This window comes from Pituophis catenifer, unplaced genomic scaffold, assembly GCF_029215685.1.
Source record: "Pituophis catenifer annectens isolate HBS135680 unplaced genomic scaffold, rPitCat1.0.hap2 SCAF_3, whole genome shotgun sequence".
Lineage (NCBI taxonomy): Eukaryota > Metazoa > Chordata > Lepidosauria > Squamata > Colubridae > Pituophis > Pituophis catenifer.
Genome location: NW_027256883.1, coordinates 106751829 through 106771868, shown reverse-complemented (window position 1 = coordinate 106771868; position 20040 = coordinate 106751829). Strand labels below are relative to the sequence as shown.

At 40.0% G+C, this 20040-nt stretch overlaps 1 protein-coding gene and 1 non-coding gene across 4 annotated transcripts in view; both read right to left on the bottom strand.

The window, feature by feature from the left end:
• Window positions 1–20040, bottom strand: part of PBX1 (PBX homeobox 1) — a 360766-nt gene that overhangs the window by 286045 nt on the left and 54681 nt on the right. The window lies entirely within an intron of this gene.
• Window positions 11483–11585, bottom strand: LOC139316062 (U6 spliceosomal RNA). Its single transcript, XR_011600317.1, has one exon. It is a non-coding gene; the product is annotated as a U6 spliceosomal RNA (small nuclear RNA).

The window sequence follows — 20040 nt, the reverse complement described above, 5'->3', positions numbered from 1 at the left end:
GATTTCAAACTATGCCTAGCTCCTCAGAAACCTTCCTGGATTGAGAAGCCCTTCTTACAGTCACATCACCTTGGTCACCTCACAGATGGATGACTGCAATGAGCTCTACACAAGATATTCTTAAAACCTTTTTGAGGTACAGCTGGCACAGAATACAGTGGCAAAAGTAGTGGTGTATGGGCCACCCTATGCCCATGCAACACCACTGCTCCGTGAGCAGCACTGGATAAAAGTGGGTTTTCGAATACAATTTAAGATGTCAGTTGTCAACTTGGAAGGTCTATGTAGCGTAGGACCTTAGAGACTGCCCGCCTGTAGCATAGATATTTGACGGACTGCCTGTCTCTTCTGGTTATAGCCTACCCAATAAAATCTGGCACAGTTGGCTCTCGGCTTGTCCTGCCAGTTAAACAATGCTAATTAGGAGGACCTGGGAGACAGACCTATCACAGCACCTCTATCACAGCACCTGCCCTCTGGAATAGCACCACCCCATAATTTCAATGGCTCCCACCTTTGAGCCTTTTAAAAAGATGACACCAAGCTGGCAGGAATAGCCAACACCCAGAAGAAAAAGCTCAGGATCCAAAAAGATCTTGACAGACTTGAACCATGGGCCGATCCAACAAAATGAAATTTAATGTAGAGAAAAGCAAGGTTTTACACCTGGGCAGGAAAAACCAAAGTTACAAGTACAAAACCTGGCTCAAAACCTGGCTCAAAAATAGTAACTGTGAGAAGGACCTTGGAGTCCTAGTGCAGTGGTCCCCAACCCCCGGTCCGCGGACCGGTGCCGGGCCGTGAAGTACCTGGCACCGGGCCGCGCAGCGGCCGGGGGACAGGAACGCTTCAGCACAAAGGCTCCTGGGCCGTGCGCAATGGGCCTGCGCAAAGGCTCAGGCTCCTGGGCCGTGCGCAATGGGCCTGCGCAAAGGCTCCTGGGCCGTGGCCCCACCCCTGCGCGCGCTCAGTGGGCCGCGGCCCCACCCCTGCGCGCGCTCAGCGGGCCGCGGCCCCACCCCTGCGCGCGCTCAGCGGGCCGCGGCCCCACCCCTGCGCACGCTCAGCGGGCCGCGGCCCCACCCCCTGCGCGCGCTCAGCGGGCCGCGGCGATAAAAAGGTTGGGGACCACTGTCCTAGTGGACGATCACTTAAACATGAGTTAGTAGTGTAGGGCAACAGCCAAAACAACTAATACAATTCTTGGTTGTATAAACAGAGGCATAGAATCAAAATAATGTGAAGTATTAGTACTGCTTTATAAAACCTTACTAAGATCACACCTGGAATACTGCATCCAGTTTTGGTCACTACATTACAAAAAAGATGTTTAGAATTTGGAAAAAATGCAAAGAGCAGCAACTGATATGATTAAAGGCCTGGACATTAAAACATATGAAGAACAGTTGCAGGATTTGGGTTTGGCTAAGTCTAGACATAAGAAGAGAGAGGAAGAGGGAGAGGGACAGAGACAGAGACAGAGATAAACGTAAACATGGAGAACATTTCTGAAGGGGACAGAATAGGAGGCAGACCACACATTGCAAAATCAGTGGTGTGAAGCAACAAGGGAGGGCAGGGAGGAAGGACCAAGTCTGGTGCCCCCGGAGTCTCTGTGCAACCCGTCTAAGTTCCTTGGAGCCTTATCTAATATAACAAGTAGTTAGCTTGAACTCTGCATGTATGAGTCTGGTTGTTCATGCTTGACAATCAGCACTTTGTCATTAATTAATTAATCTCCCATAATTCCTATACATTAAATGGACAATCATTTTATGAGATTGTCCACAATGTTTTCAAAGTAGCAAAAAGTACCCAAAGATTTAGATCCTATTACCTTTATCAGTGAGAGAAAGAAAATGTGCTTATTAAGTTGCTGTCTTCTTGAATTACTTTCTCCAAATACCTTCCCAAAGTAGCCACTATTTCCCTGTTTAGAATCTTTGATAGATGTGCAGGGAGGAGACATAAGGAGCCCCATTTTAGCCCAGCATTTAACAGCATTTAGAGGAAATAAAATGTTTTCTCAAAATCATTTATTCACCCTGCTACAGTTACTAATGATTTCTTTTTTGCTGTTAAGATAAAATCCTTATTGTTTTATGAAACGCTGGTTATGTTAAGCAATTTTAGATTTATATTATATGAGGACCCAGTTTGTGGGGGCAATAAGCTGACTTTGTATAAAAATATACAAAAGAATGAAGGCTATTGCTTAATGTATTGTAAGCCGCCCTGAGTCTCCGGAGAAGGGCGGCATATAAATCAAATTAATATATATATATATATATATATATATATATATATATATATATATATATATATATATATATATATATTGTACCTTGAGCAAATCCTAACATGACAATTTAGAAACGACAGAAAGACAAAAACTTCAGTCTTACACTGTGAAAAATAATCAGTTTCTACCAAAGCTTATCTTCAACAAGGAAATGTTTTGAAAACTTCTTTGATATCAATCTTTTAAAAAAACTTATACAACCAATTTTCTAGAAAATATGCTTAAATCAGCTTTCAATTTCAATCAAATATATGAGAATAAAAAGAACAAAAGTACAGTGCAGTAAAACCATAAAAATGTCTAAAGAAATTACATATAAGCATATAAGCAGCAAAAGCATAGAGATAATTAAGAATTGTTTATAGGTCTGCTGGAAAGTGTGTGTGTGTTTGTGTATGTGTGCGCATGTGTGTGTGTGTGTGTGTGTGTGTGTGTGTGTGTATACAGAGCTAAGAAATGGTGGGTCTAACCTGATCTCCCTAACAAAACTAGTATAACTCTTGGGTGAAAAATATCTGTCCCAATGTTTTCCCCTTCACAGTACTTCAGACAGGGGTAGCTAAAGCTGGGTCTTGTAGAGGAAGGATTCACTTCTTGAAATATGCTGCAATTTATGTAGTAACAACCAATTGGTCAACTGACATCAGTAATTTAATCACAAACTACTGTTATTCATGTGTAAATTAAAAAAAAGAGGGGCACATAGGATAAAGTAATAAAGTTATTAGAAAATGCCAGAATGATCTAAGTCTTGCCCTCTGGTATGCATTTTAAAAATGTCTATCGGTTCATTTTTTTGACTTTGCTTATCCATTCATGTATCAGAGCTGTGCAAATCAGATCGTGTTTAGACCACCAGGAACTATCCATTCATCAGCAGTCAAAAATATTTTTTATTTATTTATTAAATTTATATGCCTTTTTATATTTTTAAATATTTTTTAAATATTCTAATTTGAGTCTGGAGGAAGGCTGTACTGGGCAGGAGAATAAGGAACTAAAAAGCTTGAACAATTGGCTCACAATTTTTTCCAATTATGAATTATGGTAAGTCCAGTAGGCTGAACCAATCAACCCAGTTAATAAAAAACTACATTGTCTTGAATGGGCTATCAGTCTGAATCAATAAATATTGTGAAAACCCATACCTTAAGCTCCCACCCTAAGCTTCTCTTGTACAAACGTCTTTGAAATCAATTTGGCTGTAAATCGGGGCTGCTGAGCATCTCCCAGATAATTCTAAGGTAATGCCATCTTATATCATTAGGTTCTGCACCTCAAGAAAGAAGTCAAGGCACGGTGCCTCCTGCTTCTTCCATCAGGATCCTTAGTACAAAAGCTTGCTTTTCAAGAAGCGGCTTGGTGCAGTCCAAGCCCCCCTATGTAAGGATTTTCAGAGCATCGTCACTCACCCTGCAAGCAGGGGATGAAAGAGAGGGGGAGAGCGAGTCTATTTGAAAGCACATTCTAACCAGACCTAATAAGTTAATGCAGAAATCTTCCCATTGAGGCTGTCTATTGGAGACACTAGTCTCCCCTGAATCAAGAACTGCTATGTTGTAATATAATAGATGTAAATTTAAACAGAAAATCTATCATGCCTCTAATGTTGTCTGATAGCTGAGAGTCTGGATCCGTAAAAGGAGAGGCACAGCAAGAAAGGGTGATATATGGCAAAGCTGGATAGAGGGTGAAAAGCGTGGCGAGACAAGCGGGAGAATGCCGCAGCCTGCTCTCGCTCCTCGGACCCAAGGGCAAGAGAGGAATAAATGTTGATTAGTGTTGATTTTGTCCGACACGTGCTTGCCGAGTGACAGTTGGACTAAGCAGCTCTGATAGAGAACCATTAATCTTGGTCTGGTTTAAGTAGAGTATATTAATTTGTGTCATTTTTACTAAGTCGTACTGAGAAAGGCTTTTACTGCTTTGCATTTGACTGCTTTGGTGGTTTAGCCTCCTTTCTCTCTACCCATTTCACCCTTCCTTTTTCTCCTCCCCCCCCCAAAAAAAACAGATCCTGCATTGGTGGCAGCAGCAGTAACACCACCACCATATTCAAATGACACAGCAGGAGACCAGGAGACCTAGAGCTCCTCACTTGGATTAAGAAAATAAACTCCCAGGGTGTTGGCATAGCAACAGCATTTCAGATGAACTCTATATAAGGCAATGATTAATAAATTAACATTTTTATCCTGTTCTTTTCTTCTTCTTCCTCCTCCTCTCCTTGGAACCATAGAAAGCATTTGTTCAGAACAGGGCAGGGAAGAAGGAGAGGTTAGAGAAATGGGTGCTGTTTGACCTACCTGGAGGGGCTTCAGTTTGATACTGCTCAAAAACACATCTAGCAAAATTGCACTCTGCAACTCTGTTGTTGAATTTTAACTGGTGCATACTGTTAGTTACTCACTTATCAAGATTGCATGCTGCAGGAATCAAAGGCTCTCTCCCACTAAAGTATTCTAAAAACTAATGGCACAGTATGTCTGCTTCTTACCTTCAGCCAAATCTAGGATAAATATAAACTATGATAGTGCTCGAGGTAGGAACCCCGGATAATTGCCAGTTATTTCTGAGCCCTATTTTGAATATGATAATAAATATAACATGTAGCATGTAGTTTAGATCACAGCCTCAGATTTGTTAACTTAGTAGTTAGTGCAAGTAAAAAAATAGTCTCAGACATTGTTGGTCTCGCAAATCTTAACTGCATCCTTATTTAAGCTGCTTCCTTAAAAAAATGAAGCAGATAATATTATAAAATAAAGAACATAAGATAGAGTGCTCCTTTTTACTTTTGGGAAACACTACTGAAATAGACATTACCAGAAATTCTCTAATAATGCGGGAGCATGTAAATTTAAAAATAATTTGATCTTTGACTGGAAATAAATAAGCTTAAAACAATGACTATAATTATAAAGAAAGAAAGCATGCACCTTAACAAAACAAGAGGCACAGCTATGCATTCACAAGTATTAGTTGGAGTGGGAAGAGAAAATGAAGACTAGGGTGGACAGGTGAAAACCAAAAAATTAGCCTTCCATAGCTTAATTTATAAAGAATTTGGGAAATGTTTGCCATGAGATTTAAAAAACCCTTTCTGCACTATACAATATGTACAGTGGTGGTATTCAGTCGGTTTGGACTGGTTCGGATGAACCGGTAGTGGCACCCCCACTCACCTGCTCAACCACCCTGGCACTATACTGTCCTATTTAGCCACGTGTTCTAAGCCACATGCGCATTCAACCCGCGTGCGTGAGCAAACCGTGTGCACAAGCAAATTGTGTGTGTGAGCAAAGCGCATGTGTGGAAGGGATGGGCGCATGCATGGAAGTTGTGCAAGCGAGCAAAGTGAGCGTTCACGCACGTTCACATTTTCGGTGCACAGCGAACCAGTGGTAAAATTATGTGAAACCTACCTCTGAATATGTAGCAGCTATACATGAAGAACCTTTTTTCACATCAAAGGATTTGGACAGCCATATTCATCAGAGATGTTTCAAGAGGGAAAGGAAATCAGAATTTCATTTTTTCTTGAAGACTGCCTTCACTGTCCAAATATTCTCACAGCATAGACCAGCAGAAAAGTATTCTCCTTTTTGACACCTTTTTATGAAACAGCTACAAAACAGTATTCTTGGGGGTTCTTCTACCAGGAAGTTAATGCCATATTCAAAAGTATTAGAAACTGTCACATTTGGACCGGACCACAGACACTGCTTCCCAAGAGCCTATATCCAAATATAGGCCATCCACAAACAAGATCAAAATAGACTCACTACCATATCCTGAACAAAAACCATAATAATCTTACAAAATCATAAATATAACAGAATAACAGAATAGGAAGGGTCCTTGGAGATTTTCTAGTCCAACCCTCTGCTTAGGCAGGAAACCCTACACCACTTCAGACAAATGGTTATCCAACATCTTCTTAAAAATTTCCAGTGTAGGAGCAGCGTTGTTCCACTGATTAATTGTTCTAACTGTCAGGAAATTTCTCCTTAGTTCTAGGTTGCTTCTCTCCTTGATTAGTTTTCACCCATTGCTTCTTGACCTGCCTTCAGGTGCTTTGGAGAATAGCTTGACTCCCTCTTCTTTGTGGCAGCCCTTGAGATATTAGAACACTGCTATCATGTCATCCCTAGTCTTTCTTTTCATTAAACTAGACATACCCAGTTCCTGCAACCGTTCTTCATATGTTTTAGCCTCCAGTCCCCTAATCATCTTCGTTGCTCTTCTCTGCGTTCTTTCTAGAGTCTTCACATCTTTTTTACATAGTGGTGACCAAAACTGGATGCAGTATTCCAAGTGTGGCCTTACCAAGGCATTATAATGTGGTATTAACACTTCACGTGATCTTGATTCTATCCCTCTGTTTCTGCAGCCTAGAACTGTATTGACTTTTTTGGCAGCTGCTGCACACTGCTGGCTCATATTTAAATGGTTGTCCACTAGGACTACAAGATGCCTCTCACAATTAGTACTATTGAGCGAGGTACCACATATACTGTACCTGTGCATTTTGTTTTTCTTGCCTAAATGTAGAACCTTACCTTTTTTCACCACTGATTTTTTTTTAGCACCCAATGTTCAAGTCTGTCAAGATTTTTCTGTATCTTAAGCCTATCTTCTGGAGTGTTAGCTATTCCTGCTAGCTTGGTGCCATCTGCAAATTTGATGAGTTCCCCATCTATCCCCTTGTCCAAATCATTGATGAATATGTTGAAGAGTACTGGGCCTACCCCACTGCATACTTCCCTCCATTTAGATGCAGTTCCATTGAGTGTAGATGGTCAGCCAGTTACGAATCCAGTTCCAGTGAAAGTGCAAAGGTTCACCCAGGAACCAATGGGACTGGCAGCCTTCCCTAAACTACTCAACAAGCCTCAGCAAACATAAAGAGAATTTGAGATTTAAAAAGCAATATTGGACTAATATACTGCACTGACCTTTCATATTGTCATGTCAGAAACAGAAATGTGAAGCCCTCCAACAAGGAGAAGCCTAATCTGGGATAGGGATAATTTATAGAAGCATGAATAACAATTGGATGGCAGAAATTTTAAATATGGATTTCACCTATAGAAAACCTTGAGCCATTAAGAACTTTCATTTACTATTGACATTATTTAAATATTCAATTTGTTTTGCTTCATGCAAGTGCTAATGGCATCCTATTAGAGATCCTGATTGTTACAAGCTTAATGAAACATCAAGATTTGTCAGTAATCCCTATTGTCGTATTGTTAGAAATTAACATTCTGAGAATTTTCCTCACTTTGTGTAACTCTTGTAAGATGCTTTGCAATTCATGTCATTTGTCTTTCAAATAGTGAAGCAGGCTAAATTAATACTTAATTTCTTATTTTTCTACATAAACCAACTCCAGCCATGTGTTCACCAGATGTAGTTGGGCTTACAAATCCCAGGATTTCCAGCCACTTATAGCACCAATGCATCTGGACTCTACTGATCACAGAAGGCTGAATTCCTTGGTAATTCTCGAATGGATCAAGGTAGGAAAAGCAATGCCAAAATACATATGTTGTAGGATCCTTACTCTTTTTAAAGTATGCTTGGTCACCATAATATAGAAAAGACGCTGAAACTCTGGAAAGAGTGCAGAGAAGAGCCACAACAAAGACGATTAGAAGACTGGAGGGTAAAACATGAAGAACAGTTGCAGGAATTGGGTATGTCTAATCTAGTGAAAAAAAGGACTAGGGGTGACATGATAGCAATACAGATAGTCCTCGACTTATGACCACAATTGAGCTCAAATTTCTGTTGTTAAGTGTTGTGATACATTTGTTAAGTGAATTTTGCCCCATTTTATGACCTTTCTTGCCACAGTTGTTAACTGAATCACTGCAGAATCACTGCAGTTGATAAGTTAGTAACCCAGTTGCTAAGTGAATCTGGCTTCCCTATTTACTTTGCTTATGAGAAGGTTGCAAAAGGGGATACAAATAGCAATAGCATTTAGACTGCTTCATAGTGCTTTACAACTCTAAGTGGTTTACAGAGTCAGCATATTGCCCCCAACAATCTGGGTCCTTATTTTAGTGACCTCAGAAGGATTAAGTCAAGGTTAAGTCAACCTTGAGTCGGTCAGGATCGAACTGCTGGCAGTCAGCAGAGTTAGCCTGCAATACTGCATTCACACTACTGCGTGACCACAGCTCTAGGTGACCATGGGCCACAGCAAAGGTCATAAATATGAGCCAGCTGCCAAGCATTTGAATTTTGATCACATGATCAGGGGTTTGCTGCAAAGGTCATAACTATGAAAAATGGTCATAAGTCATATTTTTTGGTGCTGTTCTGACTTCAAATGGTCACTAAATGAACTGTTGAGGACTACCTGTATTCCAATATTTGAGAGACTGCCACAAAGAAGAGGAGGCCCACCTATTCTCCAAAGCATCATAAGGCAAGTCAAGAAGAAATTGATGGAAACTAATGATGACTCCCCCAGACGCTTCCCCAAATACCTCTCCAGATGTCAGCTCATCAACCAGTTCTGTGCATGTCAGGAGGGGATGGCTCCAAGCAGTTGTCTGAGAGTGATTTGGCTGAAGCACAGCTGCAGCAGGACAGCCCTGAGATTTAAGATGAGGAAAGCATGCAGCTGCAACTGATCAGCAATGAGGAAGAGGAACTGCCTTTTTCATCTGATCCAAGAACAGGGCAGAGAAAAGGAAGAAGCAGCTAAGGCCTGCCTGATTACTCGTGAGGAGGCAGCTGCGCTCCTCTTGATGGACTGTAGATTGTGTCTCTTCAGATGTTGACCATTGCCTTTGCCTGTGGACTCACCTTTGTCTTGGAACTTCAAATGATTCAATTTGAAACAAAAAATAGAAATATCAATTGTTGAAGTATAATTAATGTAGTAGCTCTTCATTTTTGTCTATGAAGGCGAAACAGGCAAAATATTACACTGAAAATTGGAGAATCTGTCATAGTTGTAGTAAACAAAGAACAATGTGTTTTGGGCTGTATAATGTCTAACAGATGCAGAATGCAGTAATTTAAAAACAACAACTGAAAACAATGGGAGCAACCTAAATACATATTTTGCCACATGGGAATAGAGCCTAATCAATCTCACTTTCAGAATCTGAATTATTCAAAATACTTTACTGGCAGGTTCTATTTTTCATCCGTTATAATTTTTATGAACTTCAAAAACTTGCCTTATTCACCTTTGCACAGTCTTATTTATTTTCTGATTTGGTGTATTTCTTCCACATCTTAGCATGTGGAATTTTAAATGTAAATATTAGAAAATTTCATCAAATATTGTTTGATTTTCATTTTTTCCCCTTGGTTTTCATAGTTCCAACTGCCATTTTTATCTTCTGCCAATATCCACAAGGTGTAGTGAGGCCAAGAGGCATTCTTGAAATTAAAAATTGTGCTAGAACTAACATTTTCTATCATGCCCGCTTCCCATTTAATTTTATTTAATTTTTAAAAGTTATTTTAAAAAGTAGAGTTCGGACAGATTAGCAAGCACCAAAGCCAATGTCAGGGAATACATTTGAGTGCACTGAGGATTCAAATGCTATAAAGTTGGTAGCACTAGTAATAAAAGCTTAGCCATTATGAAGGCACATGCCAAGCCCCTTCAAAGTGTAAGATATGATAAATAAATATTCTGTACTGATCTATTTGACCCGTTTCCAAGCACTGCCCTTGCCTTCCAGATGCTTTTTTCTCTTGAAAAACTAGGACTTTTCTCTGTTTTAGGAAACAGTAATGACTTTATAACTTCATCAACCCTTATTTATATACATCCTGGTAGAGAAAAACAAAGACTATTTTGTTTGATATGCTCAGATATGCAAGACTGAAGAGTCAAGAATGATTGTGGACATCAAAAGTGAACAATCAAAAATATATGTTTACTGTGACACAAATATGTGGTAATATAGTATTTACAAAAACACAAGCAGCTTGAGCAAATGTTGACTATCCATCAAGTTGCATTTCTGCACAAATAATTTCCATTACTTAATGGCATCTCAATAATATGACTGTAGAAATGGATTGCAGTTTAATAAAACAGAAGAGAAGCACTAAAAAAATGCAGAGAAATGGGAAAGGTATGAAGAACATAAAATACAAATGGTGATAGAGACTCAAATGACGGAGGAGGTACAGAAGCAGAAGAAAGCAACCAGGAAGAAATTGGGGGTTGGCAATCATTCATCCATTTACTTCAACTTTACAGCTATTCTTTAATTAGAGCTAGCCAATCTTCCTTAGAGGCAGAAAGATAACTTTATATCCATTGACTTGCTATTTCAAATTCCAAGAAGCAATAAATAGATCCTAGTATGGTCAAACTAGAATGCACCCCTAAAATTGTAAGGTTTTTTTTTGCAGGCAATCCCATATATATCTGAGTACAGCATGGCATTAAAAGTACTTAATAATATTTCAATATTCTGCCAGTAATGAGACACTAAATTAGTTAATAATACTAATAAAATAGTATAAAGCCAATATTTAGTAAATACTTTCAGGAGGAAAAGATCAAAATGTTTCTGGGAGCTTTAATGCAATGCAAAGGAAAATCAATAGCAAAAAGTATACTAAACAATCTTTTCATCAGCTTGAATTTTAAGATTGTCAATTGATCTGTCTTTTATGTAGCTAGTATTGCAAATTGTAATCTACATTTTCTTTAAAAAATACTCATATCAATAAAAATGAGAAGTACAAGGGATTACAATATTTCATTTTATTTTCTTCTTAAAATTTTTACTTCTAAAATAAAATACAAAATTAAGGAAAACAATAATATGGAACAAAAAAATAATAGATTAAAAAAAAGTATAGAGAGAAAACTTTCCATCTTTCCACCTGTGTCCCTAATGATTAGCCACAGTTTAAATTTTTATGCTTTACACTGAACATTATGATTGTTGTTGGTTTTCCTCTATGTCCAAGAAATCATATTCCAAATGTCTAAATCTCCCTTGCTATGTGATGTGTTGTAGATCAGGGAGCCATTCCTATTTGAGCCTGGTTACACTTCTACTATGGAAATACACAGTCAGTTTTGCAATTGCAGAATATTCTCTACTTTGGATCTCCTGGTCTGATATTTTTAGCATGGTTTCTTTTTTCAGAAATTGTGTCACATTTGTTGTTGCTGCTTTCAGAAACAGAAAATGCCACTCAAATATTTGTGACATGCCTGTGCAGGGGCCATGATAATCTTCTCCGTATCTTTCCAATTTTAATATATGTGCTGCCAAAGCAACATTTGATGTTCACTTATGATAACATTAGGTCAGACATGTCAAACACAAGGCCCGCCAGCCAGATCTGGCCCATGATTTGGCTAGATCTGGCCCTGGAAATAGCAAAGGACCAGCCTGCGGTGCTTCAGCCTGACCCAGGCCGACTGGACGCTGATCTACAACTTGGTGGTGGTCATCCAGGCCAGAACGCAGTCAGCCTTAGATCCATGGGGCTGCCCTGGAGCCAGCAAGGGGCCACGCCAACTCCACCCGCTGGAAGGAAGATGGGAATGAGAAGCAAGGGAGGGAGGGAGGGAGGGAGGGAGGGAGGGAGGGAGGGAGGGAGGGAGGAAGGAAGGAAGGAAGGAAGGAAGGAAGGAAGGAAGGAAGGAAGGAAGGAAGGAGAGACAACTTGGTTGGAGATGCCCCAGTGTTCTGCATCAATCCTGTATCCATTGAGATTTGGGCTCAAAGGAGAAAGCAATTTTGTGTTCTATTTAGTCACAGACAGGACTTTGTTGGCAATCCAATTGTGACGGGGTGGGTTCAACTTACCTTTACAACCGGTTTGCAATGGGAGCGCACGCACTTCTGCGCATGCACAGATCGTCAATTATGATGATCTGTCTGGGCGGGTGGGCAGAGCCTCCCGCCGGTTTTACTACCGGTTCTAAAGAACCAGACAGAACCGGGAGCAACCCACCACTGAATTGTGAGCCCTTAGAAAACTATCCCCTCCTTGTGTGTTGCAAACAGCCATTTCCAGTGGGGAAAAAAGGACAAAGCAGAATGGGGGAAAATATTTCCCTTTGCTGTATTTCCAGTGTGAATTAGACCATGCAAAGTGCCTACAGGAGAGCCCTTTTAAGGATTATATATTGATAGAAAAGCAACTAACTTACCTCTGTTCCTAAATGCTAAAACAGTTGCACATAAAAACCAGAGGAGCTCTAATCAACTATCACAGCCACCATTTTGACAGTTTTTCTGTACTGTTGTCTGTGGATGCCTCCACTAAATGCAAGCATAGGATAAACTGAGCCTGGTTTGTTCTCAATCTTTCAAGTGGCCACAAACTACTAACAAAAGTGGCATTAGATTACAAGGCGAGGAGGCATTGAAAAATGTTTGCCGTTTTGCATTTGAGCATCCAAGAAGGGACAGGAAAGGAGAAAAAGAAAAAGAAGGAAAAAGGAGAAGAGAGCAAGAAAGGAAAAAGAAGGAAAGAGGGGAAGGAAGAAGAAAGAGAGGAGAATGAAGAGGGAAGGAAAAAGAAGAAAAGGGAAAAAAGAAGGAAGGGAGGGAGGGAGGGAGGAGGGAGGGAAAAGGGTAGGGATAGGAGGAGTAAGGGGTGGGGGGAGGAGAAGAAGGAAGAAAGAGGAGAGTAAAGAGAGGAAGGAGGAAGGGGGAAGAAGGGAAGAAGGAGGAGGGAGGGAGGGAGGGAGGGAGGGAGGGAGGGAAGGAAGGAAGGAAGGAAGGAAGGAAGGAAGGAAGGAAGGAAGGAAGGAAGGAAGGAAGGAAGATTATGAGAAGGAGGGAGAGTCTGAGGGAAGTCCTGCCTTAACACTTGGCCACTTGCTGCCCTTTCGCCATTCCCTTCCCCCTCCTCTCCTTGTGGTTTGCCATCTTATAGCTGAGGATGCTTGGTTACAAAGCCGGATCTCCGTGAGTGGAGAGGGAGTGGGCATCCTTCTGACCCACACACTTTGCCCTCCCATACACACCATGAGCAACCTGGCCAAGGAGAGCGAGCACAGCAGCAGCAGCCTTGAGGAGGAGGTAAGCACAGCAGGGCGCCCCCTTGGAGAAGTGGGGCTGTGCTGTGCTGTGGGGTCCTGGTGCCCGGCTCGCTGCTTGTCCTCCACTGCCCAGGGCTCCAGGCAGCTTGGGCCGCCATGTGGGGGTCTTCCATATGGCCTGAGAGGGATGGCAAGACTCCTCTGGGGGACAAGCGTTTGGTGCTCGCCCTAGTCTTGCCTTCATCCGCTGGAGACAATGGATTCCCCCAGTGCCACCTGGGCCACCACAGGCGCCCCCTGACATGAGCAATGTTGAGTTGGCCATGCCCACCCTGGCCACACCCATCCCAGACACACACGACCCCCCCAAGATCAACCACAACCCTGATGCGGCCCTCAATGAAATTGAGTTTGCCACCCTTGCATTAGATAAATAGGTAATGCTGAAAGACAATGACTAATGCAGAAGCATGTTGTAAGCTTTATGACTGAGCAGAATTTGAATCCAGCTCCCCCCAGTCCAACAGTCTATCTATTACAATGCTCTGCTCTTTCAGGTTCAGTTGTCAGAAGCAGAGAAGCAAAGTCAGGAACTTGCCTCTAACTTGGAACAACAGTTCTGCTTAATTTCTTGCACTGATTAGAGAAATATCACTTTGCCTCAGAAATGTTCTCTTTGATAACCCAGCAATTTGCTAATCTCAGAAAAGCTTACCAGTCCAACTCGAAGCCAAAGCTACTCTGGTTGGGTCAAGTGGTTGCCTTTTTTTTTTTTTAAAGCAGTGAAGAAAGAGGAAGACTTCCAGATCATATCCACTTTCAGAAGCAGCAAAGGGAATACTGACTTCCCAAAATCCAGATGCTGACAAGCACTTTTCCAGGTTTATTTAAAAATTGCATGGCTTCATTGTTTACTTCTAGGTAAAGGTAAAGATTTCCCCTTCCAGGTGTGTCCAACTCTAGGGGGTAGTGCAAATCTCTATTTCTTAGCTGAGGGAGTTACCATTGTCCGAAGACATTTCCCTGGTCATGTGGCCAGCATGACTATACACCGAGGCTCACGGAACGCTGTTATCATCCCACCAAAGGGGTACCTATTTATGTACTCGCATTTGCATGCTTTCAATCTGCTAGGTGAGCAGAAGCTGGGCAAGTAATGGGAGCTCAGACACAGGCAGTCAGCTTTCCAGCTGACAAACTCAGTGTCTTTAACCACTGAGCTATTGCACCCCCTACTTCTAGGTAGGAATAAAGTATTCCACAGTAGAAAGATGTGTAGGTCCCAATACTAATATTTTGTAAATTATTCCAGCTGATCTCCACATCTTTCATATAAATTATTAAAAGCAATTAATTTCACATTTTAAGTGTTTTAGTGAATCTTTTCTTACTTTTTTATATAAAACTATATCAATCACGTTTCTGTTGTGCAATTCTATTCCTTTTTTGTTTTATTCTGTTATGTATTGCTGCTACCTTGCAACTAGGTTTCAAACAGCTACGTATTCAAATCAAGATTTAAAAGTGACATTAGAAACTCTGTAAAATCTATAATATACAGATACAAAAGAAATATGATGGTAATCATAAGTATTGAGAAACTACACCGAGCAACTGAGTAAATTTAAGTAAATTTTCTCTTCTATGGGTAAATTTTATTTCTGATACCCATACACAGATCTGGAATAACAATGCTATAAACAGATATTAAATCTTTCCATCACATAAAAGCGCAAATAACACATTTCTTCCAAATTCAAACACAATGCAGAATCAATAGCAAAAAATCAATTGTTTCCATTCTACAAAGCGTCACTTGCTGAGTTACAATTAAGCAGAATCTGTAATGGTGAAACTAAGTTATGGGGGTTTTAACTTATTTTAACTATAAAATTGTAAAATTTCCCCCTTTTTTCTCTCTCCCCCATTTCAATTAAATGAATGCAAGGACAAATGATCCCATTGCCTTTAGCTTTAAGATATAAGTGCTTCTGAAACCTTTGTCAAAGCATTCAGTAAGGCAAGATTTAAGATGTCCAATTAATTTTTTTCTCCAACAGGCAGCCAAATGTGGATGAAGAAGGTTAAAAGCTAAGTGGTTTAATTAATATTAAATTTATTTGATACTTTACTACTGAAATCAGTTATTTTTATGGTCATAAAAAAAACCTTTGATCCATGGAATAAAATCGCACCGTTCTAAAAGTTCTTCTGCTTTACTGTACTTGTTTAATTCTGGGGTAGGGGTATGTGGAGATATTTTGATATTAAAGTGGGGCACTGCCCAGATTTTCTGGAAGGCCACTTCAAGAAGGTACAACATTAGCAACCAGTTGCAATATTTCTCATATTCTTCTAACGTATTTTCAAAACTCAATTGGCTCTTTTTCAAGAAGTTCTTTAATTTATTAATTTACCAGATAAGCACCAGCTCCTGCATATTTTTCTTCAAATTTTCCTTACATTATATATGTCATAAATCCATGTCAGTTTTGCAGATTCTGGTTCATATTGGACACCTCAATATCATGCTGGTATGATGTCAGAAAACACAGTTGCAAGCAACACATCTACAGCACATGTCATTTTTCTGTTTGAACACATACACAATTTATAGCAACCAAACCCTAACGTTTTTTCAAACATCAGGAAAATATTCTTTGATTCAACACAAACACTTAGTTTTGCAATAGCAAAAACAAAGTATGAGGAAACAGAGGAAGACAGATTGCAAAGAAAAAGAACGGCAAGAACAGATTAAACATATTCCTTATAAAACACAGGACTTGCAGTCTTAAAAACTTTTAGCAATGCTAAAACCTAGACTGATCAATAATATATCTAAATTTAAAACCATTTTTTATTTAAGTATTAAATTCCAAATCCCACTTCAACCCTGAATGCACATGTTAATGTTCTTGATTTCCTGAACAAGGTTTCTTTCACTGCTTTCACCATTTACTAGCATGGCAAAGGAGGTAGTCCTAGTCAAATAATTCAGGGGTAGGAAACCTTAGCATGAATTGCAGTAATAAAAATATTCATAAACAAAGAATTCCAGTAGCTATTAAAATGTTTTTTTTAACGATCATACATTGGAACTAAATAGATCTTCATCCAAGATATCAATGATTAAAGTAATCAAAGAAGTAGCCTGTCTTGTTGGGGAGGAAATTCAGTCTTAGCATTATGTGAAATTCCTGTTCCTTGACCCTGCCTAAAAATAAGAGTGGATCAGTGGTGGGATTCAATTTTTTTTTTAGCGTGGCTTGGTGGATATGGCATGGCTTGGTGGGTATGGCAGTGGAAGGATACTGTAAAATCTCCATTTCCACCCCACTCCAGGGGAAGATTAATGCAAAATCCCCATTTCCTCCCAATCAGCTGGGACTTGGGAGGCAGAGAATAGATGGGGGCGGGGCCAGTCAGAGGTGGTATTTACCAGTTCTCCGAACTACTCAAAATTTCCACTACCGGTTCTCCAGAACTGGTCAGAACCTCCTGAATACCACCTCTGGAGTGGATGTCCAAAATATAGGAATTAATCACAAAATGATGTGGAAAACTCATTGCAACTTCCCTGTTCCACCCAAACATGCTTCTCTGCTGCCGTTGGCTTGAAGGCTTGCTCCCTTCTTTCCCAATGGTTAGAGTAAAGACCTAACCTGATTAACTGGCTATCTGGGTATCACCAGGAAGCTCTGCAAGTGGTGTCAAGAGTGGATGAAGGCTCCTTGTGGCCCATAAATATCATAACGCAGTCTGGGTTATATCTAAAATTGTTAGGTATGTGTGTGGAAAAGGGAAAATGTATATTATAATTTATATGAAAGAAAATTCTACTGAAATAAAATGTTCTAGTTACATACAAATATGTTCGGTATGCATGCATGTACACGCACACATCACAGATCTCTCCCCCCCCACATCCCTGTCCAAACAGTTTCTGTTAATCCATTTTCAGCAAATGTTTATCTGAGGCCATATCCAACCAGATTTGTTAAGCCCCCTCCTAACAACTTGTTGTCACAGTCCATTACCGAATTGCATATAGTTATATATTCCACTAATTAGGCTTCTAAAATATCATTAACATGTCTCTTGATCATTAGCATAACGTATGAGGCGTCCTTGTTAGGCACGACTCAAGTTTGTTAACGTGATAATGAAAAGGCACAGGGCTGGCATTATGGGAACTGAGCTGATAGGAGGCAGGGAACATCAAAAGCAATGAAGCTAAACAAAAATGGGGGAGGGGGCAGGATAATTCTTCAGAATGAAAAGTAGAATTCAGCAATCTTTGAATTAGGGCCATATTCCAGTTTGAAGAAGCAGAAGTTAAGAGAAAATGCATAAGTATGTGAACCAGAACACAGCTCTTCTTCTGTCAAAAGGATAGCTAGTTTTATAGAGCTCACAAGAACCACTGAAATGAATGAAACTATACATTTCCTGCATAGTTGCTATATTGGGGAAATTAGCTCTTTGGCAGCGTTCCACGTGAGATAGGTGGATGTTGATAACCTTCCTCTGAAAGACTGTTTATCAAGCCTTGGGGACTGTAAATGAAAGTAATTTACAGCCGTATGAATTAAAGAGGTTTGCCGGGACTAAGTTGGTGCTGTTTAATTTCTAAGGAACCCTAGGTCAGAACAATAATGAGAGTGAGGGAGGGCGTCAGGGAAGTCCTGCCTTAGGACTTGGCCACCAGAGGTGCCCCCCTGACACAAGTGATGTCAAGCTGGCCATGCCCACCACGGCCATTCCCAACCAGGCCATGCCCCCTCCCAGCCCTCCGAGGTCAAACACAACCCTGAGGCAGCTTTCAATGAAATAGAGTTTGACACCCCTGGCCTAAAGGCATATGATATACAACCAAGTCCCAAGAAAGAATTTGGGCAAAGCAATATGGATGATTTGGGTAGGATTCTAAGATGAGGTTGGCTTATTTTATGGAAACTAAAATACAAGGAGCAAGGAGGAAGGAATTAATGGACAAGGGAACAATATATTGCCTCCAAGATTATTAAACTCTTTCATTCTCTGTCTTGTCCAAAAAGGCTTTCAATAGGAAACAGATGTGATGGCTGATTAACAAACATAGGATATAAAATGCATTTCCCCAATTGTACACTGCAGAGGCAATATTTCTAGTTCAGGCTATGGTGTGAAATCCCCAAAACCAAATTTTGTGGAGTACTGGCAGCCAGTTTAAGTTAGGTTAGGTTATAATCAAGGTACCTGCCATTCCAAGAGTTTGTACCCATACCCATACCTTGCCATCCCACAAGGTGTCTGTAGATAGCTTACCTTTGTGAAGAAGGACTTCATTTCAGTGCTGAAAACACACACACATCACAATGACCGGAGACTGTACCAGACTCTTTAAATGAATCCCTCCATGACGCCAAAGCACAACAGCGGGAGGGGGAATGTAACATAAAACCATCAAAACACCAGAGAAGAAAGGGAACCATTGTTGTGGGTTGTCAGCTCTGTTCTGTTTCTTGCAGAGATTTCAGAGCAGGAGGGGAAGGTAAGACTGAAGAGAGAAACTTGCTATAAAGCTATTTATCCTAATTCCCAGTGCTGGCTCTAAAAGCCCTCCCCCAATTAATTCATATCTTGTTCTTTCCCGAAATAAATGCTCTCAACTTTGGAGTCTTCTATAATATAAAAATAATTTTCCTGCAAAATTTCAGCAAGTTCAATGTTGTGTGAGGATAACACAGTAAAATAAATGCAACTGATAAAGTTCTGGGGAGGCATCATTTGTGCTTTTAGAAGCCAGATTTTTCTCATTTATGAGCAATAATCTTAATGTTACATAGGTTTTACAAAAATAACTTGCACTACACTTTTTCTTTTAATCAGTTCTGACTTTCCAAAAACTTGGGAAGGAGAATATGAACAATGTAATGGTAGGCATGATAAATAATTTGAATTTCCAGAATAGCTGGTATATGAGTTTCCAGCATTTTTCTGCAACTGATCCTAATAGGAAGGTGCAAGCCAATAACTACTAACAATATAAAGAGTTAACAACAAACAAAAGGCACAGAAAAAATAAAATCATATTTTCAAGTTTTGTAAAGACTGAATGTAGGAGAATGGAAATACCTATATTTTGGAAAGACTACAGCAAAATAAAATAAAGCACAGAAATTGAGTTTTGGCAATACAGAAGAAAGAGAAGGAAAGACTTCCTAATTTATTGCTAGAGAAGTTTCAAAACAAAAACAGACACAATTCCAGCAGCAATAGGCAGACTGCAGCTCTGAAAGTAACAGCATACTCTGTTTCTTTTTTCTTTTTTCATTCAAATGACCCTGTTCCTATCCAGATAAAAACCAGAGCAGAGCAACACTAAAACAGTTCATGGGCCAAGTCCTTGGGTAATACTCTAATGAATCCAAGAACATTCAGGCTGTCAAATAGCCTCAGAAGAAGCAATACTACCATGAAGACTGTAATCAGAAAAAGTTCAGCATCACCAATAGTATGCTACAGGGTAATTTATGAATCTAAGATGAATTCTCATTCTATTTAGAGTACTGTAGCATCTGCAATCATAAATGAAAATAGTCAGGTCATAATAACAGATCTCCTGACAAGAATCCTTCTAAATGGAGATGCAAAGGCTTGAACATAAAGCTTTCCACATAATAATCAAGGACTCTTAACCATATGGAACTATTATCCATACTTTAAATTTGCAATATTATTCAAATTGGCC